This window comes from Diorhabda carinulata, chromosome Y (genome assembly GCF_026250575.1).
Source record: "Diorhabda carinulata isolate Delta chromosome Y, icDioCari1.1, whole genome shotgun sequence".
In the NCBI taxonomy this organism is placed as follows: Eukaryota; Metazoa; Arthropoda; class Insecta; order Coleoptera; family Chrysomelidae; genus Diorhabda; species Diorhabda carinulata.
The window spans coordinates 8766782-8773764 of NC_079473.1; the positions used below are offsets into that span (position 1 = coordinate 8766782).

At 31.5% G+C, this 6983-nt stretch overlaps 1 long non-coding RNA gene across 1 annotated transcript; it reads right to left on the minus strand.

Annotated features, from left to right (window-relative positions):
- Window positions 1-6201: 6201 nt before the first annotated feature.
- On the minus strand, window positions 6202-6652 carry LOC130902996 (uncharacterized). Its single transcript, XR_009060490.1, has 2 exons — window positions 6528-6652; window positions 6202-6237 (listed from the first exon to the last, which is right to left on the minus strand). It is a non-coding gene; the product is annotated as an uncharacterized LOC130902996 (long non-coding RNA).
- Window positions 6653-6983: the final 331 nt, after the last annotated feature.

The following is a 6983-nucleotide window of genomic DNA, read 5'->3' on the forward strand; positions in this document are numbered from 1 at the left end:
GCGATATTAAAACAGGTACTTCTTGGCAGTGTTTAGACTCAACATCTGAAAGGTATTTATTGTCAGTTGGAAAAATGTTGTTAATGCATACTTATTGCTGATTTTGTATTTTACATCAGTCTGAAAGATCCGCTTCATCCAAATTTTCAGAAATTTAATTATTTCACTCACCTGGAACTTTAAGTGCTTCTGAAAGTATGAATAACTCTTGTAACCAACAAGAAAAATGTTCTTGTTGGTTACAGCAACAGTTCAGTAGTTCTAATTTCGATACACCGATGAAGGTCAAGAAAAATATGAGTATTCTGAAAAATAGAGTGACTCTCCAAAGAAAATCTCTCTTCAAATTAAATTCAAAATCTGTGAAAAAATAGGTTTTACGGAAATTATTGATAAATTTGCCACTCACAAAGCCAGAAATATTATTTTATAATTAGGTAATTATAATGATTAGGTACCTAGTCTAGTTTGTTTTTTATTTTGATAAAGTATTTGGTTGATATTATATAAGCTGGCCAAAAAAATGAAGTTTTCAAATTTTATTTGCATTTTTTCTCATGAATCACTTCTTTACAACGATTGTGACGTAGGAATACGATAAAAATACATAAAAATACGTAACTATCTAATCTATTTTTTCCTAAAAACTGAAAAATGACAAAACTGCAGCATAACTATCAATTTAAAGGCATGTGACCTTGAACAGAAAAAGAATTTAGCCATCGGCGCTTGATAATACAGTGAAGGTTGTAAATTTCATCAAGTCGCAGCCTAAGCAATCCCGACTTTTTGCCATTCTGTGCGATGAAATGAATGAAAGTGCTGTCAAGATTGTTTGGGCTTGTTAATGAATTATGATTGTTTTTGTTGTAAAATGACGCAATGGGGCATAATTTTATCTTTTTGATTTCCTTATTTCTTATTCTTTCTTTCTTCATTTTACACTTTTGGCTTTTCTGTTTCTTGTTTTTTGTTTTCAGCATCATTTTCCTCATCATGGCACTTCTTCACATTACTTTCATCTTGTTTTTGACTACTGCTTTCCCCATAATCTTTCAACATCCGAGTAATGATTTTAACTTTATATTAATCACCGAACTCCACATCTCCATGTATTTCAATTTTATTCCAGAGTCGATATACATTATTCGAGTATCCTATCATCTGAAGTTTCATATTTATATTGTCTATTTTTGAGGTATTCTGTAGATTTTTGGATTAAAAACGATGGATCATAATACATAATACACTGAGAATGATGAAGCAGACTTAACGACAATTTGTAATTGTTTTCCCGCAGCCGAAAGCAAACATGACATTCGAACATAGAAGTTCCACGAAAAAGGTGAAAATTGAATTTTAAAAAATTGATATAAACATATGATTGCATCGTAGCTAGTTTAAAAGAGAATGAAATATTCGAAATATGTGTATTGGGGTAGTTTTAAAAATAATAAATTGATATAATTATATATTTTGTTGTTGAACTAAGTGGTTTTTAAAATATTTATTTTGTCAATATATTACGAGAGTTCGAAATATCAAATAAATCATTAAAAATTAGAACAAATTCAGCTGTAGCACCCGCATTATGGAAATATTTATTAATATCTGTTCTCGATAAATAAAGAAGGGCATCTGGTGTAGTTTTACTTAAAATTTGGGTTGTCAATTAAAGTTTCATTTTTTCCTTTTCATAAAAAGTATGACTTGTTTTAATTTTTGTTACCACCCTAAGTCCTTCATGACATTATTCTGTAGAGTTTTGTAAGTAACTAATTTAACCATATGACTGGAATATTGAAATATAAAAAGCTTTTCTAAAAATTAAAATTAAGTTTAATATGTCACTTGAAGAATATCTAAACACTCAAAAATATTTCACTCCAACAAATCTATTCAAAATGCTTTTTCAATATTTAGTAAACAAAGGCAGCCATATTATCTCAAACGAATACAGAAACATAGCGATGTAGCATAGCTTATATTTTTTCGTAAACTTTTTCATCAAAATCATTTTCATGGTCTTGAAAATATTTTTATTTGGGAAAATAACGATAAATCTCCAAGTAAAAAAACAGAGCACTGAATGAAAACGTTAGCACTCCAAAAAAAGAAGAAAGTATCCGATTTAAATCCGTCAAACCTACAACATCCAGTCAAAATTTTCCACAAACTGATATAAATAGAGAGAGATCATGGCGACTTGATTCCGCAAGTCTACAGACATCTAGTCAAAATGGTTCACAAACTGAAATACATGAAGAAAGAACATATTCCGCAATTTTACCGACATCGAAACTTTGAAATAAATTGAAAAAATATAACGATATTCTTCCACGAAGAACATCGATCCCGTTTGACGCCGTCAACATCTTATGAAAATAAATTAGAAATGGATTTTTGTGACTGCATGAATTTAAGATGCCATGGTTGCTTTGGAGAAAGCTTGAAATGAGCTTCCAAGAAATGCGGACCAGAATCTAAGTTTAATCGACATTTTACATTAACAGAATCATTTATTTACATTTTGAAAAGGTTATCACAAACCCTTTGATGAAGTAAAAATCTTAATTATGTTTTCTAATTGTTTTGAAGAAAAATGTTTACATATGTGTGTGACATTGAAGTTATGTAGATTATTCTTTCATATAAGAAATACATGAATTTTTTATCGATCTGGCTTTGTAAATACTATTTGGGAAGAGGTGATTCATTCATTAGTATTGGATATTGCCAACCTCTTTATTGCAATTTCTGTATTTTACAACAATGTCTGAAAGAGCCGCTTCATCTAAATTTTCCTACATTGAATTACTACACTCATTTGAAATTTTAAGTGCTTCTAAGAGTAAGACTAACTCTTGTAACCAACAAGAAGAATGTTCTAATGATGTCACTGATATTGACGTTCCAATGAAAAAGAAACAGGAAACAAACATGAATACTGATGAAATATCCGAAGCAAGGGACCTATTGTGAACTCCATTTTGAAAGGACATTGGGGTAGCAAAAAACTAATTTAATAAAAAAATGCATCGAATATATTCATGAAAGTGGAGACAGATTTTTCAAATTCATCAAAAACAGTTTTCAACTGTCATATGATTTAATTAGTTAGTAATTGCTTAGCTGCTTACAAAACTCTACAGAATGTTATTGAGTAGAGATTGAGTTCACTAATTCAAACAACTGACGATCTTAACTCAAATTATACTCGATAATATTTTTTTTATTTGTACAAAATATATAGAGACTAACGGAGAACATGGAAACAGGAGTCAGACAGTGTAATAGTAAGTGTGGTAATAGTAGTAGTACATGTCTTGGATTTTTCAATGTGAATATTCTTCTTATCTTAATAGTATCTTTTGAGGACTTTTACTTTTGCGATATGTTCAATTAACAAATTTTGAACAGCTGTATGTGTTGTATGTCCTCAGTGTCGATTCATTGTACAATCAACCAATCAACATGTATACCATAAGTTTTTACATATATTTATTGAAATTAAATATTTACCTCTATTATTCAATTCACTTCCCCCATTTTGTTTTCTATTAGCATCTTCATTAACTAATCGAAGTATTATCTAATGTGGAAATTTTCAATATTGCCATTCATTTCCTCAATGCTTCTTTGACACTTCTCAATTTGTCACTGTGCAATCCAATCAAAAATTCATTCCATAATTGTATCCATTCAGGTTTCAGTTTAATATTGTAGATATCTTCGGTTCCATTTTCCATTTCTTCATTCCTATACAATTCGAAATTATGTATGATTGTAACATTCAAGTTCAGTTCAAATGATAAGCATTCTCACCTCTTATTCGAACTTATTCTTAAAGTCACACTCAGTAATGAAAACATCAATTTCTTGTGAGCCAAATAGACAAGCTACAATTGCATCATATAGCCTATTCGAATTAATAGCTAAAAATAGAACAGCTCACTCTGTAGGGTAGAATCTGAAGTTTCATTCACTGAAAAAGAAACAAAAAAAAATCGCTCAAATTCACAGTTACAGTTTTAAAACAAACTTTTCACATCAACTTGATGAAAGTACTGAAGTTGCTTGCTAAGCTAATCTATTAGCCTTTGTTAGGTTTTGACCTCAATTAAAGCATAAAAGAAGAACTGCTTTTTTGTAAGTCTTTATCATCAAAACCACCAGGGGAAAAATTTTTAAGTATCTCAATGATTTACTTACATATAACGAAATAAAACAAAAGGATGGACGGAAGACTGATGGTGCTCGTGCTATGAACTGAAGGTTGTAACTTTTATTAAGTCACGGCCTAAGCAATCCCGACTTTTTGCTATTCTGTGTGATAGAATGGGAAGTGAGCTCAAAGCATACCAGCTTCATTGTGAAGTAAGGTGGCTCTCAAGAGGTAAAGTGCTGTTAAGATTGTTCAAGCTTCTTGAGGAATTAATATTTTTCTTTTTCATATCCTTATTTCCTGTTCCTTGTTGTCCTCGATACTATTTTACACTTCTCTCTTCATTGTTTCTTGTTTTTTGTTTTCAACATCATTTTCCTCATCGTGGCTCTTCTTCACATTACTTTTATCTTGTTTTTGACTTATGGTTTCTTCATTATCTTTTAATATCGTAGTTATTTTTTTTTATAATTTGTATTTCAATTTTATTCCAGAACCGATATCCATTCGAGTAACCTATCACCTGAAGTTTTTTATTTTTCTTGTCAAATTTTGAGGTTTTTTCTAAATGTTTAGCATAAGCATCTAAGCCAAATATACTTAGATTACTTAGTGTCCGTCATTTACCCTCAATCCACTTTTCCATTAAGTTATGGAAAGTATGCTGGAGTTAATCAAGAATAATACCTCATTTTTTCATATATTCTTTCATTCGTTTACTTGTAGATTCTCCATCATTTCCGCTCTTACTTATGAACTTTTGTATCAAATTTAGTTTCAATCATTTTTATGTATTCTATTATCCAGTCTGACAATTAACTTTTGTGTTCCAGTGAAAATATTATAACATTCTGAAGAAAGCATTCATCAAAATGTATATTTCCAATGTTAATAACCCGTTACGGTTTTAGGTTGTCACTAGATTAAAACATCCTCCAAATAAAAGGTTTATTGATTTTTGGTCAAATATATAACACAACGTGGTGAGAGAAAAACTACTAGCTGACCTTACAATTAATACATCATGTCGCGCCAAAAGTGCTAATGAATGGATCATTGACAAACTGCATTGCTTAGGGTGGGGCACATTACAAGGATAGATCCGTCTTATGTGCCCCAGCAAAACCTCTCATTTAGAGGTTCTTTTTCCTTTCCCTTTTCCTTTTTCTTTGGTACCGCAGTTATTGCATTTCTCTCTATAACTTGTATAGTCTTCATGTAACCAGCCAGAGCACTGCAAACATCGAATCCATTCGCTCTTCTTCTTGGTACGGTAGTAATTCTCGTGACATTCTACACATGTGTTTTCATTTTCATCAGAACATTCTTCGCTAGATTCACTAAGCTGCAACTCTACTTCACTTTCTGATGACGATGATAAATCCCTCACAACAGTCTTCTTACGTTTTTTCTCCTGTATTTTTTTTTGTCTTCAAACAGTTTACGAGTTGTCAAATGAATTTTTGATGTCAAAACCTTAACAGATTGCTTCCTTTTACTTACTTTTTGTTGTTAACTTGTATTCCGCTTTCGTCCATGTTGTAGATTCTTTCTGGTTTACTAATCAAATCGTTATCAGTCAATACCTTCAACAACACTTCAAAATATTTATCGACATCCTGTCTATTCATACCACTAGCTCTTGCCAATGACAGGCCTTCTGCTTTACGTTTACTCAGGTCTGGATGACGCTTCATAAATCCTTGAAACCAATCCCAGCCTGCTGACTTCTTCTCATTATTGAATCGATGTGGCAATCGAAGATTTTCAGCAAAGTTGTAAGCTATAGACTGCAGTCTCGATGGCTCCAAGGGAAATCCGATGGATTCAAGCTTTTTAATGTGAGCTACAAGTTTTAGTTCGTTCTCATATCCCAATTCAGAAGGTCTTCCAATTCTCTGCTTACACCTCCAACCCTTGAGGATGTGTCTTCGCAATGTGCGCGAAGGTATTTCATATAAACGACTCGCTTCATTTACTCCCATTTTCTTATTTATTTCATCCTCCACCGCCTTCTGCATACTTTTTTCAGTCCATTTTCTTGGATCAACAGCTTTAACCTTTCCCATTTCCTAAAAAAAAATAATATTAAAAAGTAATCAAAATAAGAATTCAGGAATTATCTCCAAATGGGGCACATTAGCCGAAAAAAATCGGGGCGCATTAGACGATGTACAGTGTAATGTGCCCCACTTAAATAATTCTGATATTTGTTACGAAAAACGGAACGTAATTATAGGCAAATAAAAGTTAAATGAGGTTAGTTTTCGATAAAAACTTTAAAAACACGAAATAATATGGAGCAAATACTTTTAATCAACGTGAAAATAGATATAAAACAAATTCATGTAGTCATACAAACCTTTTAATCACTTTTTCTCACTAAAACTAAATAAAAACCAGCACAGTGTTGTTTACATCGCGGCCATACTTGGAACACTGACCAGCTAGGATCAAATAAGCGCCAAATTTAAAATGCTTCACTGAGTTTCGCAAGTGGGGCACATATCCGACTGGGGCACGTTTGCCTGGTTTACCCTAGACAATTTTTCAAATATTTCCCTATCATTTACAAATACTACTTGGTATGCGGTTTATAAGCAAGTCCATAATTCTATATGCTTTTAAAGTTATTCCACTTATTTTACAGTTTCCAGAAAAGAGTTTTTTGTTCTAATGAATTTTCGTTTTTAGTTTCGTAATCCGAATTATTTATTTATGCATTGAAGTCTCGGATCCATAACTTGTTGTTTTTGGTATTATTAGAATAAAAATATCCTTTTTATGTTTATAACTTAATATAATGACAGATACGCAA